At 42.0% G+C, this 13534-nt stretch overlaps 1 protein-coding gene across 2 annotated transcripts in view; it reads right to left on the bottom strand.

Moving 5' to 3' along the window:
• GALNT9 (polypeptide N-acetylgalactosaminyltransferase 9) overlaps positions 1-13534 on the bottom strand; it is a 128350-nt gene that overhangs the window by 82627 nt on the left and 32189 nt on the right. The window lies entirely within an intron of this gene.

Genomic DNA, 13534 nt, shown 5'->3' with positions numbered 1-13534 from the left:
CAAAACAGACTGAAGAGCATCCTCCTCTCCTTGCTCTCCATCCGTGTAGGGATTTGCAGACTTTGCCCCTTCTAACTCCAAGGGAAGATGTGGTAAAGGCTCGAAAGAATCAGCCCGGTTAGGAGCAGCACCGTCTCCATCGGCCCAGTATAAAACACAGGGTGTGTGCATGTACACGGGTTTGTAGCAGCTCTCATCCCCTGTGAGGTGAAAAGCATCCCTTGAAAACTAAAGGAGCATCAATGACTGCTCAAAAACCATCTGGAGAGGACACACCCCGGCTGTGCTCCCAGGGGAACCACCAACAGCTCTGCTGCTAACTCATAACTGCACTGGAACCTCAAAACCAGCATTTGCTCAAGCCAGTTTTGTATTTGCCCACAGAGAGGGCACTTGCCACCCTTTCTGACTGCACACTTTGTGCAGCAATTACAAACACAACGATGGTTATTGTACAGGCCTGCACTTGCTGAAGTATCTGCAAACGGGTCTGCTCCCTCTGAGAGGTTGCCTTGCTAGGCTGCTACATCCTGATTCACAGTTTGCTTTTGTGCTGCTCACTGGTACATATATTTTACCACAGCTCATTCTGAGAAGGAAAAAAACTGAGGCCTGGAGAAGTTACACAGCACAGGGCAGAGTTCTTGCTTCCCGAGTCCTCAGCCTATGGCTCTCTGTAACACCATACTGCCTTATTTCAGTGGGATTCTCTCCCATTAGCAAAGAGGCTAATTTTAAAAACTACCTACGTGTTCTCACAGTCAAAAGCCATTCAGAATTACCATAGCAATTACTGAACTTGCTCTCTAAAATACTGCTAATGATATCACAGAAAATGACTTCTCCTGCTCTTATCAAACTTTCTGACCTCTCTGCTCATTACTTTGGCATAACAATCACTTTTTTCCCCACTTTCAGCAGTCATGGGGATAGGCCAGGTGACAAATGCTTGACTGCTGAGTAACCTCTGGAAGTCAGTTATGAATTCTAGTAAAGTGTAATTATTCATAATTCCTGATCCCAGCACTATTTGCTCAGAGACCTGAGCACTTGCCATTGATTACCATAGCTGCTTACTGGCAGCTTGCTGGTGGCCTGTACCACACAGAGGACCACTGTGTAAAACCTCTGGCTAAGAAGCATTCTTACACAGCCTAAAAATAAGCCTGGAACAAAGAGAGAGGTTTTCAGGAGGTATGAATGCTCTGATCACAGCCCTCTTTTTTGAATTTCTTTTTTTCAATGCAATTTTCCTCTGGAGCACACCGATGTCATACATTTATTTATTGCATTGAGGATGAAGAACAGCAAAAGCAGCTGTCCAGCTGAGCACTTTCCAAAGCACAGCAGTGATTTAAGGGTTTATTTCCTGCAGACTTCATGTCAACCTTGAACCCCTAACTTCTTAGGTCACTTCAGAAAATGAGATCGATGCACTGAGGTTGTCAGGAGAAATTACCGGTCCACTAACAAACACTTCTGATGATGTTTGAGAGCATGAGCAATCCCAGTTAAGGTGTCTTTCCTTAAAAATCAGTGGGTGCTTAAGTGCTTTGCTGGATTCCCGCCCAAGTTCTTCCCAAAGTGTTCTCTAATTAGACACCAGCCACAGCAATTTACAGTTAATACTTCCTTCATTCCAAGAAACTCTAACCAGAGTTTGTCACTCCTAGCCAAAGAGTGACATTAGCAAGCCTCACACTGCCAAAGCACACCCATGGCTGTCACCACTTTTGCTCAGGCAGAAGCTGACAATGGACCAAGAGCACTGCAGTGGGTCAGCCAGTGGTGCCTCTGTGCAGGGGACAGAAAGAGAGTCAGAACTCACAGAGTCCTCCCTGCAGCAGCCCTTGACTGGCCCTGGAGCAAGGCAGCAGGGACAGTTCATTACAGAGGAAAAAGGCAGTAAGGCTGTAAGAAGCCTGTTGACTTCCAACAGGGCAAAGGGCATCCTTGCAGAAAATGGTTGCAGCAGCAGCCTGGACACAGAGGAAATCATCACAAGAAACCTATGAGCTAATGATGGAGCAGCTTAGCACAAGACTAGCCACTTTTATTATTTCTTTAGAGGAGAAAATTACCAGAATGTGAAGAAATCAAACTGTACAAAACGCACAAGCAAGGCACACCTTTATAACCCTTCAGCCTTACTGCCAACAGAACCGTAGGAAGATATTTACAAATCATCCCTTTTTCAGCCCTGATGTTGGGCAGTGCCTGAGTGTCTAAAGCTCCCACCACAGTCTCCACTTCTCTGCACCAGGTCTGACCACACTGTGCACTGTGGCAACCAGGTGAGGGAGGACAATTTCAGTAATTCACAGCTGAAACTCGACCTCGTTAACATCCAACACTCCTGAATTTAGGAAGAATTGAGTGTACATTTGATCTCTGTGGTAGCTAAAGATGGTCTGAGCTGGGCAGGCATAGCTTACCTTTAATATTCCTGTGATTTTAAACCAGCATTCAGAACTGCCAGCAGGTCCCACAGAGTACAACCAGCAGAGGAGCTCAGGTCTCCAGGGTGCACAGAGACAGGGACACACTGCTGGATGTCTGCAGGACTAGGGATTCCAGCAAAGGCTGACAATGTCATGGCTAATCACCCCCACGGGCCAGCTGAGGATGGGTTAGACCTGATATGTGAAACAGCCCTTCAGGCGCCTTTCATTCAACACGCCAAGCATCAAACCTGGGGCATCCTGCTGTTGTCTTGGGAAAGGTCTTTGAGTGTTCTCTGTACTTGCTACTGCAGAGCTTGGCTGGCAACCCAGAGGTATCTCCTTTCAGATAATTTTTCTGTTTTCTGGAGATGATTTTCACTCATTCTTTCCCTTACATAGAACTGGCTTCTTAAATGAACATTTCCCAGCCAGCCTCCTTAGCCCGACTGTGAGCACTGTCTTGCAGGCATGAGAAAATGGGAAAAGCTCTTCAATTGGCAGACCAGAAACTTGGGGGGGAAAAACAAAAATCATGTACTAACATTAAAAGGTCAAAGTTCAGAAACTGGGGCATGAGAAAACAAAAGGTACTCAGCTGCACATGAAACTTATCATGGCAACTTTGTAAGCTTGGAGGCATTAAAGGCAAGGAAATTTTCTTCTGTCTGAACTTTCATTCCGAGAGAGATGTATTAACTCTATTTGTATCTGATCCAAGAGAAATACGTGAAGTCCTCTATTTATCAGGCTGCTCTTACAGTCCATTTGTGTTGCACTGTTTTTTGTGAAGGACTGTCACTGCAGCCATGCAGGTAGTTCAGTGCATTACCAAAAAAAAAAAAAAAAAAAAAGAAAGAAAAGAAAAAAGAAAAATCTTCCCTGCTCTATTTCCCCTGCCCTTTTTTCCTGTCTGCAAACTTGCTATACTCCAAAAATGAGTTTTGCTTGCAGACCTTAATATACTGAGTTTGGAAATGGATTAAGCAATGCATTTAGAGATTTCTGACAGCTTTACCCTTCAGGAAGAAATGCAAACAAAATTAAGGCTGCTTCATGAATCTTTAAAGTGTTTAATACAAGATATGTTTTTTCAATGAACTACTGGGACGGAGATGACTGAAGGTTTCTCTCCTTCACAAACTTGATGATGAAATTTCTGGGCATGAAGAAACATCTGCAGTTCTGGCAAAAAAACCCCACCCTACCCTTACATGCTCTGTACCTTGAAAGCTTCAGAGTGATCTGTGTTCGTGTTTTATAGCCACAGCAGGAGAACAAGTTGGAACAGCTCCTTATTTGGTACATGATCAATGAAAGGACAAAGATGAATATTTTAAAAGATTATTGAACTCTTTCTCTTTAATGCTAACAAATACTACTTTTAATCACCGGGTCAATATGTATTTTGAGCCCTGTTAAACCAAAGGCTCAGACTAATCTTACCTACACGGTCACCTTTTAGCACCTAAATGCTGCTGTGACTTCTATGGGCACAGACGATTTACCACAGCTAAATCACTAAATTTAGTGTCTAGCTCAGTGCCTGATTTCTTTCTCCAGAAACCCACTGAGGCTTTACAGCTACTGCTGGATGTAATAGTAACTTTTGAGCTGCAGAAATAAACTAACATCACCTTCCTCTTCCACACTGGCACAACAGAGGAAACGTGACAGGCTGCAAATGTCTCGTTCCCCAGCATGGGATCCAGCTGCTGACCAGTCTGCAGCAGAAGCAGTGACAGACCACAAAACTGATTAGCTTCATGGATCATGAATCTGTCAGCCAGAGGCTCCAACTCCTTCCTAATTAATTCTCCTTCTCAACAGAGGATGTTAACTGTATTGTGGCACAACATTCTCTTCCTGTTGAGGGCAGCTTTTCCCACCCTATCCAAAAATCCGAATGGAAAATTTTTGAGTTCAAGACTTACTCTTACTTTCTCCCCCTGTTTTTCAGGTCAGGGACAGCACTCCCTAAGAACATATAATATAAATACAACTGTGAACAAGAGAGCAGTGGTACAGAACACTGATGCTCTGTGCACCTTGAGAAAAACAGCACGTTGTATTTCAAATAAGGTAAAAAGAGAAATAAGCCATTTTCAGAAAAAGCCTAGAAATTATGGTGATACCAGAAGATACCTTCTTCACAGTCTGTGTTCCTTATGGAACAGCCTCCATTTTGAAATATCCTACAGCAGAAAATCAACAAATTCTTCCTGAATTTGTTTGGAGAAGTGCAGGTATAAGATACAGTTCCTGCTGGTGCTGTAAGTCTGAGGAAATCCACTAAAATAACCTTTTCTCCATCTTTTCTTGTACAAAATGATGTTGATGATCATTTTCTCATAAAGCGAGACCTTAAATCTACTCTATGTTTTGGGAATTCCCAGCAGCTTCTTTCACATGCTCCTTGACATATTTTTTCTTATTTTGCATCCAGAAGTCTAAGAAAGAAATTCCCCACACTCATCAGAAAGAAACCAGGCCAAGCCCTTGTACCTGATCTAACCTCAAACACTTCCTATATCAAGAAAAAATTCCCTTTCATGTCAACCACAAACAAATAATTGCAATGTGCAATGAGTTTTCCAGAACACATCTGGTCGTGGGAATTTCCAACATTCCCAAGCTGGACCATTGGATTTGGTATCTGTAGGATTTGCAGACTGAAGAACAGCAGCAGCCTTCCCAAAATAACTGTCTTTTATACCTTAGGACTCTCTCTTCACTGTCCTATTTCCTACAGGAAAGACCCAATCTACAGGAATTTCTGTCCTGTAATATTTCTGTGAAGGAAAGAGCCCTTTCAAGCTGGACACAGGTAGGTTAAAGCTCCCCATGGATTTTCAATAACACACATTGGACAAGTGTTTCCTGAGAATCACAGATTTATTTTTTTGTTCTTTTTCCTTTCTTTTAAATTCCAGGCCAGTACAACTGTGACTAATTGCTCTGCACATAAAAACCCAACACATGTTTGTGCCTTTTGTTTTATAACACATTTGCTCTATTTGGTTTAATTCCTCCTTTCTCTATGACAAATTATTTTTATATTTATAGTAGAGAGCCCTGAGAACTGTCAATCAGTGACTGATAGCACAATATGCATGCATAGTTAACATATGCAGCATGAAGACGACTCTACTCATAGAGAATATTAACCCTTATATTTAGGATTATTATACTCTTCAAAAGTAACTGCTGCACACATAAAATAAGAGGCCTTCTATTTCAGTGAGCTATTTCTGGTTTTCCTCAGGCAAACAATACCAGAAACATGCCATTATGTCTAATACCCTTATTGATTTATACATATAAAAATGCTAAAACTAGTTTCAATCACTTTTAAAACAAGCCTCTTTATTAACATGAAAAATGGCTCAAAGCTCGTGCTCACATCCTTCTGTAGTAAAAAGTCTTTGCCTTTTTTTTGGTAACTTAACTTGAGTCACTAATATGTTTTGAAATACCATCTGTAAAAAATTTCCACTCTATCCCCCAGTGTGCCTGTCCGGATCTGCCTCTGGCTTTATGCTTGCTGCATCACAAAGCATTAGGCTCATTGGAAATTAATGGAGAGGCTGAAATCTGCTTTCAAATGCTTTCCAAAAATCCCCAAAGAAAACAGATCCCCTGTGCAACTTTATTTTTAATGGTGCTGCACTTAAATTTAAGGAGGAGCTCAGCTAAATTCCAAGTGACATCTATTCTGCCTCATTTTAGGTGATTAAAACAAATGGCTTGTTTAGTGATTCTCAAGATTTTGCAAATATCCTTGCCCCTGTTCCAACTGGATTCTTAGCTTGCATCCTTTTAAAGTAAAAACTAGAGAAAAAGTCTCTTAAAAACAAAAGCCATAAAGGCCGTCTTTGAAAATTCTGCTTTGAGGCTGGAGAGCTCTTTGAAGTTAAGTGAAATATAAAAATTGGTGAAATTGATGAAGCAATATTAAATAGAGGCCAAACTAAAGGCATTGTGTCAGTTTGGTTTGAAGATCTTATCAGCAAAATACATTCAGGAGAACACTACCTTTTGTGCAACTTTTTAAAAACTTAATTCTGGGAACCATGTTGTCTGTGGGGAACAGAGAGTACACACTCACATTTCTGCTTTGCCAAAACGGAGACCTCGTATTTCAGCTAGGGAAGGTTCACAGAAAGCCATCCAGAAAGCCAGAAGATGTTTTCCAGGCTGCATTCACAAAATTGGCTGCTGCTCAGTGGCACCACTCCTTGCTGCTGCCACCAAGGGTCATTGCTCTCCAGCAAGCCACGTGAAGCCATTTAGCTGCACTTCCAGCAGCTCAGGCTCCTAGCACTTTTTCCCATTAAAGAAGTGCTTTTCCACTCAAGGTGATGCATCAAGATCCCAGAAAAGGTTCTTTATGGCAAAGGAATAATTAATCCCAGCATGTCTGCAGGGAGTGAGATGGTAACAGCCCAGATATCCAACAGCAGGTTACAAATCTGAAGACAGCACCTCCTCTGAAGCTCGTCTCCTATTGCCTACTGAGCCTGTGCCAGACAGAAGGGAAAAGCACTGGAATTTATGAAATCAAAGGAATTATTTTCAATAAATAATGCATAAGAGTAAACTCACCCTTTTCCATTTGCACAGAACAGTTTGCTGTACCCTTGAAGCTATTTGTTATTCAGATAATAATATGTAAATACAGAAAGTTATCCTTGACTATTAGAAAATGTACTGCAAGTATTTAACATTTGAAAATCCAGGTACTTTTGTTTAATTTTGACTATCTCTCTGCCTCAGCTGGTGTTGCTGCTGCTGGACAGAGGCCGAGTATCACAGTGTTACCTGGAAATGTAGGGCAATATAAAAGTTTTCAAGGTAAGTGCTGCACAGGTCTTCATGAATTTCAGTACAGGTTTGCTGTCACGTTGCAGTGTAGTGCTAAGGAGGAGAATAGAGGATTGCAATATTTTTCCACTATCACTTCAGCTAACAATGTTTTTTATGGTCTTGGGAGGATATACAACAACGTTTGGCAAACAATCCCTTCTTTAATAGGCTCCTGTGTATTTCACAGTAGACCAGCTTTAATCTTTGGTCAAATTCAGTTATGCTGCAGAATGTTTCTTTCTACCTATGTACAAGTACAGGATGGTGGGAGGAGTAAACCACCAAATGGGAGGTCAGCCATAAACTGGATAAACTCCACCACCGCCTTCCAAAACTGTAGTGAGAAGCTCTTTAATCTTGACTTGTCCCAGCTGCTGCTGCAAGGTTGCTTGTAGCCCAGAAAGGTAATCACAGCACTTTGCTGAGGTGGTGTACGAGCTCATTTGACTAACCAGCAATGGCCTTGAAATGTTTGAACAGTAGTCACTGGCTTCCTCTTACTTTAAATGATCAATTCCTATCAGAGTGAAAACAGAACCAAGTTTATGGTATGTGGGAGGAATTATGGTTCAAATAGAGCAGTGTTCCAAGAACAAATGCATAAAGAACATTGATTTAGCACTGAAAATGGGAGTATTAAATCCACGATGTTTAGATGCTTTATATGGGATTGAGAAGAGAGCCTGGTGGCAGCAGCAGACTGTTTATAAAAAGTCTGAGTCGGGCAGAAGAGGACAAAGGAAGGTGCATGTGCTGGGTGTGGGTAGGAAGCTGCCTCACAATCAGATGACGGAGCATATCCAGAGCTCTCCATGAACTCTAGGTCAGGATCCCAAAGGATAAATCATTGGGCAAGAGCAGCCAAATCCTGAAGTGCAGATGGGACTTTACTGCTCCCTACATCTTCCCCAGTGATACTTGCAGGATCATTCTCGATGCATTACAACTAATCTGTGAAATGTCCTATTGAAGGAAAGCACCTGAGCTTGTCTTAACTTCACTGAGGTTATTCATACACTTAAAACTAGGAACATATTTAAGTGCTTCGTTGGACTGGAGCCTAATTGCACTTTTATAGCTTTTGTTTAAATTAAAGGCTAGTTAGAGGTGAACAGCACAGTATTCGACAATTTCATGCACTCAGAAGTTAAATGTTAACAACAGTTCCTTTCTAACTGTTTATATAGCTTCAGTTTGTATAACTTGAGAAAACTCTCGTGTTTTTATTTAGCTTTGGTTACATTTAGAAATGAAAAAAGTTTTTAAAAATCCAGCCACATTTAGTGTCTAGCACACAGCTAATACTTAGAGCACACACTTCATAGCAGCAAAACAGTGCAATGTATGAGGATTTTTTATATTTATGAGCTCTTATCCTTATTTAAAAATAAAACAGGTCAACATGCGCTTGCTTTTCACTCAGGTTGACAGAAATTAGGCACACATCCTAGATCAGGCAAGGTACTTAAGTAAGGCTGTGAATTTGAGCAGGCCAAGGACACTCAGAGCCTTTTCCTGGCTCTGAGATTTGGCCATTGCAGCACTTCACTGTTCCTGCACTGATCCTGCCCAAACCAGCCTGCTGAGAAACTACTTCCCTTCTCACTTTGTTGTCTGTATCTTTTCTATCTTGCCCATAGATCACAAGCATTTTAAATTCCCATCCTCAGTGTTTGCAGAGTTAAATTAATTTGCCACCTTAGAGAAAGGCAGGAGTGAGTTCTCTGCACTGGGGGGACAGAGCTTCTCCATTAACTGCGTGCCCAGCAGGCTGAGGTTCTGTTCACAACCCTGCCCTTCCTCATCCCTCATCTGCAGACACACACATTCCACCAGACCCTTCCAGGCTGTTTGCTCAGACCTGCACTTAGAGAAACATTCCCCAAGCGCTTCCATAGATTCCCAGGGCTGTCAGGCAAAGGAGGGGAGGGCTCCTCTCTCAGCAAACAGAACACAAATTCCCTGTCTCGTGGTACACACCGGTTAATAACACCAAGGCAATAAGCCAATGGAGTAGCTGGAGGTCAAGCATTTGTTTTCAGGCAGTGTAGAAAACACAGGAGCAAAGCTTCAATGTCATTTTTATCTTGGGTTTAATGTAAACTGCACCATGACCCTCTGGGAGAGCTGTGTCCTAATGAAACATCCATGGCGGGGATGAAATCTTACTCCAGTCGCCGAATGAGACAACTGCTCACTTTGTGGATGGAAATAACTAAAATTTATGCCTTTCCTCTGAAATTTTAGGGGTACAGACTAACTTAGCAACAACACCCCAGGGTATTTTAGTGCACTGTTTTAATGATTATTGCTGCTATTAATATTCCACCATTATTCAAGTCTGAAGTACTGCGTCTGCCTGAGAGGTGTGTTTCATACCACCCCAGAGGCCAGCCCACTGCTGGGGCCTTCGGAAGACAAAATGCATAAATGCAGACTAACAACAGCCTGGTAGCATAGAATAAATAATATACTCACCCCCTGGAGCAAAGAAGAAAATAAACTAATTAAGGAAATATTCGACAACCTGAAGGCATCTAACACATGTAAAATGCAGTTCCAGAGGGTTTTGTGTCGAGAAGCTGAGAAACAGGGATCTTGTGCAGAAGTAATGAACAGAGATGATATCTCCAGTAATTTAAAGCTGCCTAGAGCCTCACTGATAAATCCTGACACACTAACAGCACCTGAAATTGTGGGTGCACTTAGACCAAGCTCCTTTGGTGCTGCATTCAGCAAGGTGGCCTGGGCTGACTGTGGTTTGCTTTTGAGACCACAGCAGAAGGTGTAGAAGCAACGTAACAGAAGACAAGAACATTTCAGAAAGCTGGAGGAACAGAAAATAAAGTCTTCACACTCCAATATCCTAAAATTTCCAAACCTGCTTAACTGGCAGGTGCTGCTTCAGAGAAACCAAACCTTGGAAAGGATCTAGATCAAACTAACCAAGACAGGGAGCTAACATTTGCCAGCCTGTATCTGTCAGGTACTTCTGGTTCTGGCTACTTTTAAGAGTCTCTCACTTTTATTAGCACTAAATTCACTCAAAACAGGAGACACAGGCAAAAAAAGCACAAACTGATACTATTAAAATGAAATAGTGCCTCAACCTGGAGTTCACAATTCAGTTTTATTTCAGACAGAAGAGTAAATTGTCTGACATTTTGGCCTGTTCATGTTTTTATCACAAAGACACAAACAACAACAACTAAAAAACCTTGAGGTTATGTGACCCGAAACCTTGACTTTCCTATACTATGAAACCTATCCAAATAAAATAGGAATAAGGACTCGCTAATTTTTAAAGCTACATCAGGAAGACATCTGGAGATAATACATACCTCACACTGTCAGCAGAACTAAATTTGCATAAACCTTTTAAGAAAGAAATGAGAAATACTATTTCAAACCATTAGAACTCCTTCAAAGCCCTACAAAGAATCTCAGATATAGTGTAACAGAGGTACATGCAAAGAAGCATAAAAGGAAAAGAAATACCATCCTGAATTCATTGCCTGTCTTGTTCTGTTACTTCTTTTTATCCTGTAATGTGATATCATGGAGTGTAACATAACATGACAGTTCAGAAATTTACAGGAATACCCTTTTCTCCCTGGAAGTGATAGCAGGCAACAACCAGCCATGGGCTCAGGGGAGGGAAAGGAAAGAAATTCTAAAATGCCTGCACTGCAAGTCCTGTCTGGATCTCAGCAGTGCTCCTGCACTACAGATATATGCATTTACCTATGAAAGACTAGCTCACAGAACGTGTAGGCAGCACCCCACCACTGCTGTTCTGCAGGAGGAAATACTCCTTCTGCCATGGAAATACTGTGGCTTTCTGTTTTCAGGTTTTAAAAAATTACCACAGTCTCTAAAGGAAACTTGAAAAGGAAAAAAACCAATGGTGCTTAAGGTGAATGTGCAGGTCACTTAAGACACATTTAGTCTGAGGATTGATGAGAAAAAACTGAGGGATGGAAACCAGTTTTTGACCATTTTTTCTTTTCCTCCCAGCTGACCAGGCTGCCCATGCTGGCAGGTCATTCTTCAATGAGTGTTGCTAGTACAGAAACCTGGTCTTGTTTCTGCATGCCTCGAGCATGTAACACTTTGGGCTGGATTCACCTGAAATCCCATTTAAGCTGGCTGCCCCGGGTTCCTGAGGGAGGGACTTGCAGAGGACATTACACTCTGTACATGATAAGCAACGCTGCCATGGCATCTCCATCCACTACACGGGCAGCCAAGTCCCTCAGCCTAAATCAGATGTCTAATTTCTAGTCACTGTTATGCAACCCACCTTAGGTAAACTATTCATGTATTCAAGAGTACATTCTGGTGCAGACAAATTGCAGGGAATGGCTTCCAGTCTCGCTGCATTTAAACACAACATTGCAATCAGTTATTTTTTTATACTCCCTGGTTAATCAAATTCAGCCTTCACTAAATCTCCATTTATTAGTGCTGACAGTCATGCAGAACTTGTCTTCAACAATTAGTATACACAAAGGCACTGCAAAAATGTAGAAGAGGAAAAATGACTGCATTTGAACATAGGGTGGCTTTTTGGAAAAGGTTGATCATTTTTATAGTGCTTTTTAATTTAGCCTTTCTGGTGCTCCTTTCATCCCACAGGTCAGTGTTAATAATCAAGACCTATGTTATACACTTTGCAGTATAATTAAAGTCACTACTTAATTGGAAAGCCTAGCACTAAACAAAAGGGAATCAATAATGAATCTAATGGGAAAAGCCAGAGAAAACATCTATTGAATATCAGAAATAACTGTGAGATACTGCCATGTGTCCAGCACTGCTGCTCTGGAGACAGCATGGAGGCTCTGCTCATAAGCCATGTCCTGCCAAAAACTGTGGTGCTGGCCTCAAAAAGGACATGGAAGGCGTCTCAATATCTTTTTTATTATTATTATTGGGAAACACAGTCACTGTTTTAACCTGTTCCTCAGTCTTCCCACTGGAGTAATTTAACTTTGCACAACTTACGAAATAGACAAAGGCCTAAAGGTGACCTGGGATTTGGGAGACCAAGCTTTGAGCCCACATCCCACCTAATCAATCATTATTTGTGCAAGGTGAGCAAAGCTCCAGCAGAGGCTGGGAGAAGACCTCAAGTACCTCCATAAACAGGGTCAGGTCACGACTCCAGGGCTCAGTGACAGCTACAGAGGGACTGTGCTGACACAGAGCACTGGGCTGTTGGTGCTGGCAGTACTTGTGACTTCCTCAGAGTTTTCTTGCCCAGCCAAAGAAACAGGTGATTTTTTCCCCTCTCCACTGAGGGCTTTGCACAGTTCCAGTCTGAGCCCCTTACAGTCAAACAAGAAACATTTCCCAAAATGCAGTGACGAGCCTGTGGGGTACACAGGGACACACAAATAAGTACAGCTGGCCCAGGGGTAGCAGTATGAGTGAATTTAGGTTGTCAGCTGGGATCCCAAATGATCTGAGTCAGAACTACAACACCAAATGCTGAGGAGGAGCTGGTCAGAGCGCAGCTCACCGCAGAGGAAGCAGCACAAGGATTTACTCAGCCCACAGCAGTTCCTCCTGCTCCTGGGCAAGGCAAAAGTCAGCTGGAACTTGGCTGCATCTCTCTGGGGCTGTATCTGCAGTTGTTCACACAGTTAATGCGCATGCAAAGGTGCTGTTTGTAGAAGATTCACAGCCCCAGGAAAATGCCCAGCCCATGTAACTTGGCAAAGCTGGGCAACAGCTACATCAACTCCCAGAGCACATGTCTACACCCCTCGCCTTGGCCCTGCTCAAAATCCACATCTGGACATTGATTTGGGATCTAATTAAAACACTTCACTTAGTTTCATCTCTTACTGAATTTCCCTCCAATAAACAATCTTAATCTGTTGCCCAGAGGTAATTCTGTCTGCTCCATTTTCTCTCTCTGTTTTTCCTTCTCTCTGCTTCAATTTACGTCATATGTTCAGAGAGGCCAAAAAAGGGGATTTTTCAGAATTTTAGCATGGTTGTTTGGATTGATTGAGAGTGGGTGCAAAAAAAAAGTCAAATGCTTCCCTATAAAAAATAAGCCTAACTGAAATCAAAGTATCATGCCTATACTTTGATTGTTAAAAAAATGAAATGCTTAATTTCAACTGTTTCATTTTACTGTGACCTGATATTTAATCTGAAAGTATTGGTGGAAGCTAGTAATGGAAAATTCATCATTTCAAGAATGATTTTTTAAA

This window comes from Chamaea fasciata, unplaced genomic scaffold, assembly GCF_029207755.1.
Source record: "Chamaea fasciata isolate MVZ Bird 193981 ecotype frontalis unplaced genomic scaffold, bChaFas1.0.hap1 SCAF_18, whole genome shotgun sequence".
Classification (NCBI taxonomy): domain Eukaryota; kingdom Metazoa; phylum Chordata; class Aves; order Passeriformes; family Sylviidae; genus Chamaea; species Chamaea fasciata.
The sequence above is the reverse complement of the archived record's forward strand: the minus strand, read 5'-3'. Positions and strand labels throughout refer to the sequence as shown.